Genomic DNA, 17,719 nt, shown 5'->3' with positions numbered 1-17,719 from the left:
AGCAAGCCCCTCTGCTTTTTAGGACTTGGCCCATATTGGTTTTGGCTGAAAAGCCCCTTGTTTCTCCTAGTGTTATTACTTGAGGTTCAGTAGTTCTAATATGTTTGAGGCATGCACGTCTTTTGTTGAGTCTAGGGAGATTCTACTGTCCTTGTTCATTCATTTTATACTTATTAAGTACCCTTTCAATATCAAGCACCATCCTACATATTGAGGAACAAGCAGCAACAAAACAAATGTATTTTCTGCTCTCTGCTTAGGGTCCAGCCTCTCTTGGTATATCATGAAGTCTGATAACCTGAGGAATCTTGTTGCCTCTTAACGATGCTAAGAGTGGCACATTCCAGCGAGAGGTAAATTTATCATGAAGCTAAAGAAATGGGATTCAGGGCCCCTTCCAAGACTTTGAGATGGGCTTTAAGAGTGTGTTTTTGTTTGCTTCGTTTTGTTTGCTTTTGCAAAGATAAGGTATTTGAGCTATAGTCAGTTAGCCTTTTCTTTTTCAACTCTAACCTCTTTGTGGTTTTATGATCCTGCCAAAGGGAAGGTGAATTTACTATTAATATTAAGTTGTTAGGTGTGCTAGCTTTATGGTGGTTATATGAAAAATATCTTTTTATTTGTTAAAGTTGTGTCCTCAGCATTCATAAAGGACATAATAATTCCTCCCCCTCTCTGAAAAAAAAAAGCTATAATGAAACAAGTGCTAGCGTGATGTTTATAATTGCTGAAGCTGGGTGATGTATACTTAGAGGTTCATTATATTCTTTTCTTTTTTCTTTTATATGTTTGAACATTTCCAAAATAAAAAGTTAAAAATGCCCAAACCCAGGATAAATCTAACTGTGGTATTTTTTTCATGTATTTTTTACATAAGTTGGTAAGTTATTTAATGTATAGTCGCCAGTTTCTTATCCATTTTTCCCAGAAATATGTGTATTAGATCCTGGATTTGCTTTTTTAAAATTAAACTTACTGTGTTTTTAAGAATAGCACATTTAATTTATAAATTAAATCAAAATATTTATCAAATTGTATCATTTTTCTCTATCTTTTTACTTTATGTTCTTGGGGTTTCTCAAGTCTGCTCATCATGTTACTGATTTTGTTTTCTGCAATTCAATTTTCCTACTGATTACACTCCATCACAAATTGATACTTCGTTCTTGAATTTGGGGTTCCTTGTATTTTAAACTTTTATTATTATAATGAGCTCATTTTGCTTTTTAGCCTACACTTCTCTTGATTGACTTCCAGCTTGTAACTCTGTTCCTTTTTCATAAGGCTATATTTTCTTGCAGTTTTTAAAATTAACAAATCAGGAAACTTATTGTCTCTTTATTTTAGAAACTGGAAGAGGCATGTATGAAACAGTATCTTTTATTATGCTTAATATCTCTTCATAGGTGTATTATACATCTCCAAAAGGAAGCAACGTTCTCCAAGTAGGTGGGTTTTTTCCCCTGACTGTGTGAAGATCTATAAAAATCTCCATCAATATTATTCTACAGAATCCCAATTGGGAAAATGTAGGCTAAACATTTTTGATTTTTTTTTTCTGCCCTCAATCGGAGGGAAGGTGGTAAATTTAGGCTGTGGATCTTTTGTGTGTTTTCACTATTACTTAGTTCCATAAAATATTATTTAGCATCTATAATGGACCAAGCACTGTGTTGGCTCTGGAGATACAAAGACAAATACTTCTAAGCTTTAAGGGACTCCATGGGATAATAAACACATAAACACAGGTGTTTCTGGTAATGGAGAAATAAAGGTGTATACAACTGTCACTAATAGCACTGACCTAAAGGCTACAAAAAATCCACTAACAGAAGTCTTTCAAGAGTAGGAGCACAATGTACTTTAAAACTAAGTGGTTTGTTTTAAAATATAAAAGCTAAGTGTTCTCTTTATAAGTTAAATTTTTTGTTCATTTGTTTGTTTTTGTTTTTGGAGTTTTTTTGGTAACCCTGAGGAAAAAAAGAATAAATCCCATTTTGCCAAAATGTTTCAAAACCTCTTAACATGTATTAAAATGAATTGTTGTTTTAATTTAGAAAAAAATATTCTGGTTCAATACTAAACTTCTTTAAGATTTACTGAGGGTGTTTAATATTAGAACAACTGTTTTGGTTCATTACATTTTTTAAGAGGTTCTAAACTCTAATCAGTGAAAACTCACTCAAGCTTCTAACTGCAAAAGCGGGCTATTTAAAAGTAACGTGACAACTTTAAAATTTTACAATTTTAAAGCTCTTCTTCATATAAATTTTTGTGGATGCCACTGCAGTTTTGCATTTCCCTAATGAGATAATATTTATAAATAGGCTAAAAACTATAAGATATAAAGACTAATACACATGAGTTTTATAAGTATAAATTTGGTTTGTGCTTAGCATTTTAGAGATAATTTTTAAAAGTAATAAAAAGGCTAATATTTTTTAAGAGCTTTATGCTTTAGTGTTTTCTTTTGTTCTTTATTGTAATAGTTCTTATGTTAGTATTTCCAACAAAGAAGTGATTTAAAAAACTAGTGTTATGTGAATATTCTTAACAGACAGTTGAACAACAGTTTGAACTGCAAAGGTCCACCTGATTTTTTTCTACCTCTGCCACCTCTGAAACAGCAAGATCAGCCCTTGCTCTTCCTTCTCCTCCTACTCAACATGAAGGCATGAAGACGAAGACTTTATAATGAGCCATTTTTACTTAATAAGCAGTAAGTATATTTTCTCTTTCTTGTGATTTTCTTAACAACATTTTCTTTTGTCAGCTTATTTTACTGTAAGAATATAGTACATAATACACATAACATACAAAATATGTGTGAATTGGCTGTTTATCGGTAAGGCATCCTGTCAAACAGTAGGCTATTAGTAATTAAGTTATAAAGGAGTCAAATGCTATACACAAATTTTTGACTGATCGGGGTTCATACCTCTATTGCTTGTGTTGTCCAAGAGTCAACTGTATAATGAGATATCACACAATTGGCAAGGAAATGTTGAATAGTCCCATAAAAAATGATCAAAGAAAGTGAAGAGGAAGTTCATAAAACATAAACTAAATTTGACAATATAAATGTAAAACGCTGAAAAGCTGAACCTCCACAGTAACACCCTCACCAAACCATGGATCAAAAATATTCCAAAAGAAAACTCAATAAAAAATAACAACACAACAAGAAAATATAATACACATAAAAAATACAACATAACAAATATTTACTTAGCATTTACATTGTATTGGGTACTATAAGTAATCTAGAGATGATTTAAAGTATACACGAGGATGTGTGTGGATTATGTGAAAATACTACACCATTTTGTATAAAGGATTTGGGCATCATGGATTTTTGTATTCACAGGGATCCTGGAGCCAATATCTTATAGGAAACAAAGGATAACTGTAATTTATTTTCAAGTTATATAATGATATGAATATTAATTTCAAATATACAATTAGGAACCTCTTGGGAGTTACCACATAGTCCTGCAAATATTTTATATAGGTGCTGAGGGGCACAAAGCAGATGTCACCATGTATACTTCATTGATTCTCCAAATTCAAACTTAATGTTTCAATCTCATGCCTTGGGTAAATGTGGGTGGTCTGCTGGTCTCTTCTGAAGGACTTAAAGCTTAAGATTGTAGTGGCAGCACTGGCCACAGAAACAGTGCAGTATCCATGAAGCTAAGTGTTGATTGTCAAACCAAATGCAGAAATAAATACAATTGTGTTTGAAACATGTGATTGTTATATAAACACAAAACATATTATCATAGTTTGAAAGTATGTAAAGGAGTCTTGTTAGTAGAAAAGACATCAAAAAATTAATGCTATTCAGAGTGTTCCTAGCTTTGATCCTAGCCACAGTATCACAACTCTTAGCCTATTGTTAGTAGATGCTCTCTTGAAGGCAAATTTTGGGAACAGTAATTTTCAGGCTCTAATACAAAGAGCAAACATCAATTGAACTCTTCCTCTAAGTGCTTAAGGGCATTAACTCTGTTGAGCCTTACAACAGATTTCTGTTTTCATCACTACACATGTGGGAACGGAGAATTAGAAAGGATAAATAACTTGCTGAGAGTTACACTCTTCTGAGTTTTAAATCCGAGAATTGAACTCAAGCAACAATTAGGCTCTCACTCATTTACTGAATGGTTTATTTCACTGAAGAAATGAAATATTAAATATTTAGAATTTGATAACTACTTCTCCTGTGTCTTATGCTCCTAGTATTGTTCACCGAGTCTATAACTCCTCCAATACCCTACTTAATGTATTCTAAATCTGCTAATTCATATATGTTTTATTGTTATCATTTCTATGTTATGAAATAATTTGGCAGAATTAAACATATTCAGCAGTCCTGGAACATGAGAATTAAGATACTTTGATGTGGATAAAATAGATAAACCAGCAGATAATGATACATTCATTTGTCCCTCTGCTTTATAGTGTTTTGAATAGCTTCATGATTTTGCAGCTTTTTCAAATATGTTTCCAAATACAACAGTTCACAAGTTCTGCACTTCCACTTTCAACTCAGAAAACTTGCTAACCCACTGTTTTTGGTCCCTTGAATCCAAATGTGGCTACTATATTTTAAAGAAAATAATACTGTACTATTATCTCTATAGAGTGTTCCTCTACTCTAGGAATAGGGTGGGTTGAGGAGCACAAAGTGTATTTTATAATTCTGAACTATTCCACTAATCATTAATACGAGCATGCAATTAATGCATAAGTTCAAGAAGAGAGTCTCTCTCCCATCTTTGCTAGTAGAAGACATGTGGAAGAGCATAAAGGCGGGGAGTCTCTTGGCGGTGTGCAATACCAAGTTTAAGAATACCTGGCAGTATTTCTGATAGAAAATCATACGACAGTATGGAATAGTGGAAACCCTGCAGAATCTGTAGTTCAAAGATGAGGTTAAAATTCCATCTCTGACATGTATAGGTTATGTTATCCTGGGAAGTGGAATAGATGTCGGTTTTCTCACCTACAATAATAGGGCCAGTAAAATCTAATTCTACAGAGATATTATGAGGTTTAAATGAATTCGTGTATTAGAATGCTTGCACATGCCTAGAACACAGTACACCATCAGTATATGATAGCTTTCATATCCACTCTTACAATACTCATTTGGAGATAATGATACTTACCTTACAGGTTATAATTAGAATTAGATGAGTATCTGTGCAGATGGAATTTATCACTCTGTACCAATTAAGCTTCTAGATGGATCACTTTGTGCTTGGTTAGCCTAGTTTAACCCTTTGTAGAAACATTAATTCACTTATAAAATTCAGTTGCAGAATTTACATATTCCCACATAGTGTCCTACCTATGTGCTCTAACTGCATTTCCCATATTTTTTGTAACAGACAAGTTTTATTTATACAGTCTCTCACAAATAATAATAAAGGTCATTTCGAGGTGAAAAAAAAAAAGTCCTCATCCTAGGGAAATTTAGCCACAAAGGGGAAGTAAAAGAACTTGCTCAAGAAATCCAACAGCATCTTTCTTTGTTCAATTTCTCCTTTGTATTTTCCCCCTCACCTCCTTAGTTCTGCTTGGCATCTTGTCTTGCAGGCTTCCTAATTCTAAAAATATCCACGTAGGCTCTATACTTGGAAAGCTTAATGAAGTCAACCATTTTTTGATATCAGAGTGGTGTCTGCAGGTTGAGGCAAGTGATGCCTTGGCTCTGTCTTCGATTCCAGGTCTGTCCTTATGGATTGTAAAGCAATAATTGTTCACTGTGGCTCTACACTAGTGTACTTACTTAATCACTCAGAAGGAATTATCTGTGGTCACAGTAAGACAGCTGGGAATAAAAGCTGGCACAACACCTAATGGCCAAAGAGACCCTGCTCAGGTCCTGCTCTCTCGGGTAATTCCTCATTTAGACTGCCTGCTTTAAGCTTACAGAATTCCTCTGTAATCTACCTGTTTTGTTACTCCTCCATTCCAAAATAACTAGAGATTCTTCTAGAAAATGTACTCCTTTGTACTTGCTTGAAGTTTAAGCTGTAGGCTTCACAGATTTAATCAATTATTTTCAAGGTTAACTTAGTATTTTATTTAACTAATAATGTATCTTGGGCCATGTATATCATGCATTCTTTTAAGCACTGATTATGGCTTCTAATAAGGACTCTCTTCCTAAGCACCTTGCAGTGTACTAGGTTGTTTTGTGCTGCTAATATTTCGAGCTGTATGAATGTCTCAATATTTGAAAAGCTACTGATTCTTCTTTCCTACAGAATTGAGTCCAAACCTCACAACATCCAAAGCTATATGGATTAGGGTCCTCATAGGAAGATGGCATACTCAAAACAATTGACAAAGATGTGTGTGGGAAGGGTAAAAGGAAATTCACAAGTGATGGCAAAGCCTTAGGCTCTATCTTTGGATTGGGTGAGAACTTCAGCTGTAGGAGAGTCAGCGCCCTTGAAGATGAGTACTTTGCTAGTTAAATAGCTGAGATTGAGCCTGGAAAGCAAAAAGCCAATGAAACAAAAGTGTCAGCTTCTTGTTTTTGCCTTCTAATCTTCATCTGGCCCACCCATTGGCGGAACCCAATAGGAAGCAGAGGAAAAGGGGACACTCAACCTCCTGGAAGATATATCAGGGTATATTAGGGTAGATGGTAGATCAGGAAGGGTGCAAGCAGAATGTTCAGTGCAAATGACACTCCAAATCTGCCCCACATTGCCATTTATTAGAGTTCCAGCCCTCTATTTCTGTTTCTATTTGCTACTATTTCAATTCCTGTAAATGTAGCTAATTAAGGAACTAAAATTCCATTTCACAGAAAGCATTCAAGATTAAATTAGTAAATATTTTTTTGAGTTTATACTATGTGCCAGATCTATTTCGAGCAGCTGGAAATGCTCTCTGCCATTTAGGAACACACGTTTTTGTAAGTGATATCTTTACAAAGACAGTATAGTGCAGTTCATAATCAGATATTACACATGAACAAAGAAGACTTCTTTCTGTTTTAGGTAAAGCAGGATATAATAAAAAAGGGTTTGTCTGCAGGCAAGCTAATTACAGCTTTTTCTTTTCTCAGGTGAGGCACTGAAAGTCAGGCTCCCACTAGTCTTTAATGGAAATATTACAAAGTAGAAGTTATTCAAAACTTTTGTGATTCAGAACTGTACAGTATTTCACTGTTTTGTTCCCTCTTCCCTCTCCTTGTTTTTAATTATATAAATCATTTATTGGAATGGAACTGTCCAAATCCCTGGGTACCATATTCTTCTAGCTGTAATTCTGTAATGTTGCTTTACGGTTGAGAAAGGAGCGACATGTGGCAAATGACCAGAAGTCACCCGGGCCTACAAGATTCAATTGTTCAAGAGTCCCTTGACACACCAGCTTTAAAGAGGAAAATATGCCTATACTGAGAATAAAAGAAACTAATAGAAATGCCATGTCCCAACTGTTTCAAAATATGTGCCTATTCAACTCTGTAAGGAGGTTCTCAGAGCCATGCCAACACTGAGCTTTTTAGTGCTTTCTACCTTAAGCCTCCTAAATACAAAAAAAATTACATAGGTAAAAAATACCCAAAATATCCTCTATGTATCCAAATCATTTAATACTTTTTGTCACACACATTGATAATTCTGTCACTTTTATGATGTCTCTTATTCTCTCCTTTCAGAATTAAGCTTTCTTATACTGAAATAGTCCCCATCCAGCCAGGCGTGGTGGTTCACATGCCAGCACTTTGAGAGGCTGAGGTGGGAGGATCACTTGAGTCCAGGAGTTTGAGATCTGCCTGGGCAACAAAGTGAGACCTCATCTCTACAAAAAATAAAAAATTAGCCAATCATGTTGGTGCAGGCCTGTAGTCCCAGCTACTTAGGAGGTTGAGGTGGAAGGGTTGTTTGAACCTGGTTTGCTGAGGCTTCAGTGATCCATGATTGTGACATTTCACTCCAGCCTGAGCAAGAGAGTAAGATACTTTCTCAAAAAAAAAAAAAAAAAGGAAAAAGGAAAGAAAAAGAAAAAAGAAAAAAATAAAGTCCCTACCCTGGGTCCCTGGGTGTAGCTTACCTTTATCATAGTCCCAACTCCCTGTTTTAGTTACTTCTATCGTAACACTAATTTTCAGAGTGATTTTAAGGGAAGCAAATGAGTAAAAAAGAAATAAATACTTAGCTTTATGTTTAGAATTGTTAAATGATTTGGTTGTGAAGGTTTGTGTGTATCTGTTTTGTATATTTAATGTTCAGATGTCTTTATAATTCTAAAGGTAAGAAAGTGAAGGAGCAATAAGAGCTAATTTTGAGACCCATGTTGATGACACTCCGTGTCCTGGGATAACTTTCAGCTAAAGAAACATCAAAAATCTAAACTAATCTCCCTCTATTCATCCAGAAAACTTCTACATATAATTTAAAACTCTTATTAGAAAACTCACTCAAATAGAGAGAAATGTCTTTACACTACTAATTACTGAATAGTACTTATCAAATTACTCAGTGCAATGGTTAATTTTATCTGTCAATTTGACTGGGCCATGGGGTGCCCAGATATTTGACCATGCTTTATTGTAGGTGTTTCTATGGGGATGCTTTTGGATGAGATTAACATTTAAATCAATAGACTGCATGAAGCAGATTGGCCTCCATGATATGGGTGGGCCTCCTCTAATCAGATGAAGGCTTTGAATACAACAAAAGTCTGACTGTCCCCAGAGTAGAAATAATTTTTCCTTCTTGATTGCCTTCAAATTGGAACACCAGCTTTTTTCTTGCCTTTGGACTCAAACTGAAACCTTGGCTCTTGCTGGGTCTTGAGCCTGCCAGCCTTTCAACTGGGACTACACTCTTAACTCTCCTGGTTCTTAAGCTTTTGTACTCAGGCTGGCTCTCTTGTGTTTCTATCTTGTCAACTCACTCTGTAATCTTGGGACTTGCCAGCTTCCATAATTGTGTGAGTCAATTCTTTATTATACATTATATATGTATTTGTATACACACACCCATACCAACCCTCCTCCTTCTCCTCCAGATCCCTTATTGGTTTTGTTTTTTTCTGAAGACTTTTAATATATTTGGCCTTCCAGGCCAATACTATAGCCAAATCATGATGATATATGCTTGCAACCACTTGTAAAAATAAGTAGATTTACCTCAGTCTCTTAAATTGTCTTTAAGTTTAAAATATTTTAAAATGTGTTGACTGGTGAGATGTCTAAGGGAACTGTTTGACTGCCCTTTCTTGACTCAAACAGATTTGGCCACATCTATAGCACAGCACTTTTCTAAATGTACTTCTAAATATGAGATTTTCTTCCAAGAGGGTTTTGAAACGGATCTGGAAGGCAGAATCCAAGAACTTTTCATTTGCTTGTTTGATTGTTCTTTTCATTGTTTTGCTCTTAGTCATTTCTTTTTTAGCTCCAAAACTTCTGAAGATTTTTGCTTAAAATTTGCATGATTGGCTTTTAAATGTTGTTGAAAAAAGAGTTTCATGCAGTAATTGTTCAGTTTCTTTTTTCACACAAAAGATACTGAAATTTAGACTAATTTGCATCTCTCCAATAAAAAAGCCCATACTTTAAATAAACATCTAAGTATATCATATTTTTTTTTTAAATTGATGACTGCTGCTTAGTACTGAGTTGCTAATTGTGGCTGAGAAGGGCTATCATCTTTGCTTTTAAGTTTTTGTGTGCAAAGCCTCAGGGACTAGACACAAGTGCCATATTTTCTAATCTGTTGCTACAGATAAATTATTTTTACTTTTCTGGCTTTCATGATAAAACATGACCTTGGTTGCCTGAGAAAAGCAAGGTTCTGCTGGCTTTGTTTGCACAGGTATGGGGTGAAACCTTTGAAGCATACAGAACATAAAACTTATTTTATCCCATATTGTAAGTAAAATGTTCACCTCTTGAAACTACACCATGTGTATCCCTAGCTTTCACTTACGTCCAGCACACCAACCCCATGTGGTGTATGAACCCTGCTGAGAAGACTGGTTTAGCTCCCTTCCCTAATCTGGTCCTCTCCACAGTGAATTTCTCAAATGGCAATTTAAGTGATTTTTTTTTTCTTGAATGTAACTCTTCTAACACTTCATTGCTTAAAATACCTTAAATGTGTTCTGATATCTCTCTGTTTACTGCTACAATATAAGCCAGAACTCTGAAACCCAATTTACCTAGCTTCTGAGGGTCTATCACTCATTGGTCTCTGTCCACCTCTTCAATCTCAGCACTTACTATTTCTTCATGTTCATCATAAAGGTTTCTCAGATCCCTGAACCTGTCATCTGCTTTTCCTCTGAGAATTTCTATTTGAGAAATTTCATGATTATAGTTTTTCCTCTGGATCTTTTCCTGCGCTGTGTCCTCTGGCCAAATCACTGTCCCAGGACTTTTCACTCCTCTCTTATGTTAGTTATTCCCTCTTGACCCTTGAGGCCTGGAAAGACTTCCCCAACTTACCAAGTTAAGGTCAGTTTTCAAATTCTCCCTCCCCTGAGACATAAATATCTAAACATAATCTCTACTTTCTCATTGCAACACTTGTCACATCTTTTTAATTTCCTGATTGTTTGTTCTTTCTGTGACTTTCCAAAGGCAGAGATATACCCTGTCTTTTTTTTTTGGCCTTATTTTTAGTCTTGAATATAGTGCCTTGTATACTGTTGGGAATCAGTAAATAGTTGTATCAATGAATGATCACTGGAATAGGCAACCACCAGTCAAAAGTCAACCAAGAGTCAACATTATAAGAGCAACGTCATACCTTACCCAAGGCTTAACTGTTTCAATGTGTTTTTCATTTTATAATTTGCCCCTGCCATCCAGGTGGGACCAATAAGTATGTATCTCTCAGTGGAGCTTTGTAACAGGACTCCAATGGGAGGTTGATTGGATAGGAGGTAGTAATCTTTCCTGATACACATGCATTTTCCTCAGGGGACTTTTATAGTCCTTCTCACACTATACTGTAATCATCCTTTCTCTCAATAGTCCGTAAGCATTTTAAGGGCAGCAAGCTGTCTGATTTCCAGTGTTGAACCCCTAGTCTACCATATAGTACATTTAATGAATTAAAACTTTATTCCATTTTGTGGGAACCTGGTTCTCAAAATCATGGAATAACATATTTGAATTCTACAACTGCTAAATTGCTATGGAGGCATAAAAGAGTAGACATCAGAATTTTTGACTCAAAATTTGATCTGAACCGGACTTTTTTATTCTCTCCAATCTTTTAATAGTAATCTGACTCTCCTTGTTTTAAAAGACATGTCAGACTGTCAAGAACTATTTGAGAAATTCCATGATTATATTTGATAAAAAGGTCAACCTGTAGGCTTACATGACAGAGAATCTTAGATCTCATCTTCTCTAAAAGAGATGACTCAGGGCAAAATGATATTGTAGAAGAGAGACAAGTAGTCGAGTAGTCTCTTTTCTGAGTTTGACTATGAGTGTATTTTTATTATGGTAGATAATTTTATTTCTTCTTTTTTCTTTTTATTGAGATAATACATATGTCAACAAAATATACCAATTATGAATGTACAATTTAATGAATTATAACAAAGTAATATCCAACTACCATGTAGGTTAAGAAATAGAATATTACCAGCATGCCAAATACCCCCATTGTGTCCCTCTCAATAATTATCGCTTTCCTCCTTTCTACCTCCCACCCCTTTTTAAATGCTTTGGGATTATATAAGGCATATAAAGGGAAAAAGCCAGCATCTCTGGAAAGCAGGCTATCATAATCTAACAGAAGAGGCAAACTTATTCAAATAGGCACAAGATTATGCAGTAAGAGGCTAGCAATATAAGCTGGGGGTTATGGAAACTCAAAGGCTGTGGGCTGAGAAGGAAACAGAAGTATTCACAGAGGAGGTGACATTTAGAGAGGGTTTTGAAAAATGTTTTCCTGGTTTAGAAAAGAAAGAAAAGTAGGATATACCACGGAGAAAAAAAATAATTAACAATTTGATGGTGAGAGGAAAGGGGTTGGCTGTTGGAGAAAAGTATTGTCCTAATGTAATGTGGTTAGGGCAACAGATTTAAACTTCAATTGCACCTCAGAATCACCTACTAGACTCTTTAAAGTACATATCCTAGATCTATAGATTCATGGTCTCTAAGGATCCAGGGTTGAGGCCAACAGATGTGGATTGTTTACAAAGCCTGACAGTTAATTATGGTTTGCAAGCAAGATTTGCAAATGACCGGACCAGAAGACAAAATACAAAATACAAAATACAGGGCAGATTATGGAGGATTTTGAAAGCCAATTTATGTATTTTGGGCTGTACTCTTCAGCCTAGTATTTCCCACACTTGCCTGATCATAGGAATCACCCAGAGAGTCTGGTAAAAAGCTAACTTCCTTTGCCTTGCATCAAACCTACAAAACACAAATTGATAGGGAGGTGGGGCTGGAGTTAATCTTCCTTTTTTCCTCTTCCCTTCCTCCCTTCCTTGTTTCCTTCCTTCCTTCTTTTTCTCTTTACCCATTTCTCTTTCTTTTCTTCCTTGCTTCCTCCATCCCTTCCTTTTTTCCCTTCTTCCTTCCTTCTTTCCATCCTTCCTTCCTCCCTTCTTTGTTCTTCCCTCTTTCCTTCTTCCCTTTCTTCTTTATGCTACTATTTCTCTATTTTTTTCTCTCTTTCTGTTTTTCCCCAAATAATTCAGATGATTTTCATTAGTACTCATATTGGAAAACTTTTTTTTTAGCCCATTGGAAGTCATTTAAACTTCATTAGAGTCATATCTGCTACAAAGATTTTCTTGGTACACATTCATTGGTTGAGGAAAGGGAAGAGACTTAAATGAGAGAGAGGAGAGGAAGATTTGTTCTATAATTTGGGGGATAGTTGATTAGCAGAGACACTGGTTGTTTCACTTTCTAATTCCTTCATGAGATAGTATCCAATACAAAAGTGATACTCAGAAATATGTTAAATGAATGGCTGAATTATGAGCTCATTATGTTGGAGGATGTGCTATTTAAAGGATGATGTGTGATTTAAATGGCTGTGTTATAAAATGGATGAATTATGAACTCTTTAGGCTGCAGTGGAGGTGCTATATAAAGGAAACTTTCATAGGTATAATAAAGAGGACTTGGTAAACAATTGGTTGTGGGGATTGGGAAATGAGCATTGAGTGCGACTCGGAGGTTTCTAGCATGAATGGCTGGTGGGTGGGGAAGCCATTCATTGAGACAGGTTTAGTGTTATTTCTTAAGTTGAAACTTGGAGGAAAAGACTGTTTCTTTCAAAATAGTTATTAGCAAATGACTTTCAGCAACTCAGAGTCTAGTATACTTCCTCTCTGTTCTTTATGCTTCTCTTCAGGCCAAGCAACACCACCAACACAACTCTCATACTCACACAAGTGACACATACTGTCATCGAGAAATGGGTATATGCATTTTAGGTCCAATACTTAAACTGGAAAAGCCAGTTTTCACATCTGTCAGATTCTCCCCCACTTTGCTTCCCTCTTCCCCCTTATTCAGAACCACTGTTTTCTACTTCATAACAGGCTTAATACTGCATGAAAAAGAGAGAGAGCATGGCTGGATGAAATGATGGCTGTCTGATTTTGTTACAGTATCTGCTGAAAATTCCTGTGAGTGGTATATCTTGGTGCTACAGTTTGAGGCAGAAGGGCAAAACTTTAATTGAATCTTATCTTCAAACAACCAGAGTAATAAAAGAGAAATAAGGATGAAATTTCATAGCAGTTCAATTTGAGAACTCTTGTAGCTGCTCAATTTGAGAACTCCACATAACAATTACATATATATTAACAGATCATAGATGAGTCTGGATTTTTTTTACCTCAGTGAACATTGTTTCTCTCAATAAAACAAGCAACACTTCCTTTCCTTATTATGGTAAAACTGCCACTGGGCTTCACTTAACAAGAATTACTGTGAATAAATTACAGCATTAAATTATGCACCATGACATGACTTGGTGTGAAAAATCTGGGCAGCTACAAGACTCCTTGAAGTTAATTCAAGCTGAGCTCACTAGATAAACCCTTAATTACTTCCTGGAACCCATGGATTTATTTTCAGTTCTTGGTGCCATTGGGATCACAGTTTAGATGAATTACCAGCAAATGCTCATGAAAGGTGGCAGTGGGAATGAACCACAGAAATGGGGGTCAAAGTTTGTATTCTTGATTTGCCTCTGGTTTTTATTGCTACATGTGTCTCCACAAATTGGCTTGAGAAATCACAGCTGGATATAGGAGAATCTACATTTTTATATTTGGGAGGCAATATAAAATCATCTAGTTCGTTCTACCTCCCACAGAGAACAAACTTTCCTGCTTTGTCATTTTTGAAAGATGGTCAGCCTCTACTTATAATAGGTCTATGACCAGGACTCGTTACCTACCAAAGCTCCTTCTTCCAACAGGACAAAATTTTAGAAATGCCTGTCAAAATCTAGCTCATTTTAATAGTGTGTATAAATTTAGTTATTTGAGTTGGAGTAGAGTTCCCTAAACTTGCATGATTAGTGTCACCTGGTATACTTGCTAAACTTACAGATTGGCTGATCTTTTCCCTTGGAAATTCTAAACCAGAAAGTGCGAGTTCCAGTCTTCAGATCTTCATTTTATCACATACAGCAGGTGATTACTGCATCTACAAAAGTTTGAGAAACACATCTGTAACTACTTCTCAGACATAAATGTTCATGGAGTCACCTGGAGATCTCATTAAAGTACAAATTCTACCTTAATGGGTTGGGAATGGGACCTGTAATTCTGTGTTTCTAGTAAGCTCCTGGGTGATTCCATAGCTGCACGTCTGTGGACCATACTTTGAGTAGCAAGACTCTAGAATGATGTCAAATCATTCTTTTAAGATGATGCTCCCTAAAATATTGTCAAAGACAATTTCTACTTAGCTTCTGTATTTCTAGATCTCCAAGCTGAATGACCTCACTTACTTGAGTAATTTCTCATCAGTATAGATGTGCTACGATCTTCATACCCTTCATCATCTTGGTTATTTTCTCCTGAATTAATCTTGATTTGCTAAAATATAGCAATCATAAAATATAATGTACATAAAATATAATGTACATAATGTCCTACAATTAACCTAATGTGATTTAAAATTGAAACTCTAATGTTCTTCCAATAATTTGGTCCAATTTTCACCAATTATTAGGTTATATGAAATTGTGAACTGCTAAAATTTCTAAACGTTCCCTGCTTAAACTACTGTCAAGGGTGGTCTTTTGGAGGCCAACTTAATTTTTTTGGGGGTAAGTGTACACTAAATTCTATACATTAGCTGTAAAATATCCCATTTATTTTATTCTTTTATTTTTTAAGAAAAAGTTTGAATTTTGATTGTGTATCCTATATATATTGGCTATCCCTTTCAGCTTTATGTCTTCCCAGTTCTTCATTTATATTTTTTATGGAATGTTGAAAATGAACATACAGAACTTCCTGGCATGTTAATGGAACAGAACTTCCTGGCATGTTAATGAAAATTAAAAACAGCAAGCTGCTAATCTGTATATTATATTTAGAATGTGGTCTTTAAACCGAAACTCTACCTTAAATTATGATCATTCAGCCCTTGTTTTTAACAGGGTCTGTTGGCATTTTAGGTAGAAAAAATTCTTTGTTGTGTGGGTCTGCCTTGCATGTTGCAATTCATTTAGCATGTGATATGGTGTGCATGTTAGTACCCTCCAAATCTCATGCTGAAATGTGATTCCCAGTGTTGGAGGTGGGGCCTTTTGGGAGGTGATTGCTCACAGGGGCAGGTTCCTCCTGAATGGTTTGGCTCCATCCCCTTAGTGAAAAGTGAGTTCTCACTTAGTTCATGTGAAATCTGGTGGTTTAAAAGTCTGAGACCTTCCCTGCCTCACTTTCTGGTGGTAGCTCTTGCCATGTAATGTGCCTGCTCCTGCTTCACCTTCCACCATTATTGTGAGCTTCCTGGGGCCCTCACCAGAAGCAGATGCCAGCACCAGATTTCTTGTATACCCTGAAGAACCATGAGCCAATTAGATCTCTTTTCTTTATAAATTACCCAGTCTCTGGTATTTCCTATATAGTAAAACAAACAGAATAAACTATTCTCTAAATGCAAACAGTGTGCCTGATATATTTCCAAATACCTCCTGGGATATAGTACCTTCCCTGGTTGAGAACTGATAAAGCCTATATTTTACTGTTTTTCTAGAATATATTGTGGGGCAATTTATCCAATATTTTGATAAAAAAGCAGTTTCTTTGTGTTAAACTAAGTCCACTGCTTGTGTAAGAACTAAGGCTACTTCTTTCACATAACTATTGAGACTAGAAGTGAGACTAACTGTGTCAATATAATTTAACTGTTTGATCAGGAACTTTTTAACCAGGAAGATAAACCTGTAAGCCAATACATTTTATTTTTTGCTTCAAGAAATTTTTGCAAACTAATTTGTCTAGGTGAATGATTTGGACAACAGTTCATGTACCTGGGCAGACAGCTTGCTTATTAGAGCAATAGTTTGATTATTAAGGCTTACTTTAAGATCCTTTACTTGCTGGAGAAACAATTTAAATGATATGTTGCAAACATTCCCAAATCTTAATTAGTTCCTCATCTTGAAAGACCTATCTTCAAATCACTTTATCTCAAACCCCAAAGCCCAAAACCTTCCTTAATTTCTCCCTTTTGAGACACTATTGAGACTATTGAGGTGGTGATCTTCTTTGCTTCAATGTTTAATGAATTCAATTTTGTTGGATTGCTAGGTTTCTCTGGTGGTCTTTACATGGAACTGACATTGTTTATCATGTCAATGATAAAAGCTTTAAAATATTCCTGATGGTGATCTTTTTATATCCTGACCTATGAGTCCTTTGAAGATCTTAAATATTTGTTCCAAGCTTGTTTGTTAATGATTGATATGTACTTTTGCAGTTAGGAAGAGGTGAAAAAAGAGGAGAAAGAGGAAAAAGAAGTGATAATGAAGATGACAGAAGAAAGATGAAGAAAAGGGGAAGGTAGTAGTTGAAGGAGGAAGCAGAGAAGACAAAAGGAGACAAGAAAAAAAGAGAGAAACAGTATGGGAAATATGTAATAAAAAGGAATAAGAAAAAGAGAGAAATATACCTGAACTTTTTCTTTCTCATTTTTTCAACCATGGGAATCTATTGCAACTCTTTGTTGATCCCAGTCAGTATGATCTTAGCTACAAACATGGGCAAGGAGAAGGAAGACAATGAGAATAATTAGATATAGAGGATGCATTCAAAGGTATGACTAGTCACTTCACTCCTTATTCAGCAGAGTGCTGTATCTTTGCAGAGATGGCTCCTCCCACCCAAAATCTGTTGAGCAATACTTGAGGTTTTACCAGGTTGGGACTCCTAGAATCTGACACATAATGGGCTGCAATTAATATTTATCAGTTAACTTAACAATTGAGTCATTTTTATGAACTTTCTTAGCCAATTTGAGGTTCTGTTAGTTTTTGTTTTATTATGAAATATTTATCTATTAGGTTCATACTACTGAGATATATACATTGCCTTTTTAGAAATTTCTTTTTAGGAAATTCAGAAAAATCTCTTTAGTTCTTCCTGTATCCTTCTCTATAATTGAGCGATCTTAAAACTTACTGATCTTACATAACATTTTCAAATGTATTAAACTCTAAAAGTGTAATCT

At 35.4% G+C, this 17,719-nt stretch overlaps 1 long non-coding RNA gene across 1 annotated transcript; it reads left to right on the top strand.

The window, feature by feature from the left end:
- Window positions 1-260: 260 nt before the first annotated feature.
- Window positions 261-17,369, top strand: LOC129047966 (uncharacterized). Its single transcript, XR_008509906.2, has 3 exons — window positions 261-353; window positions 2,558-2,719; window positions 16,970-17,369. It is a non-coding gene; the product is annotated as an uncharacterized LOC129047966 (long non-coding RNA).
- Window positions 17,370-17,719: the final 350 nt, after the last annotated feature.

This window comes from Pongo abelii, chromosome 13, assembly GCF_028885655.2.
Source record: "Pongo abelii isolate AG06213 chromosome 13, NHGRI_mPonAbe1-v2.0_pri, whole genome shotgun sequence".
Lineage (NCBI taxonomy): Eukaryota > Metazoa > Chordata > Mammalia > Primates > Hominidae > Pongo > Pongo abelii.
This window is presented reverse-complemented; position numbering and strand designations above follow the sequence as displayed.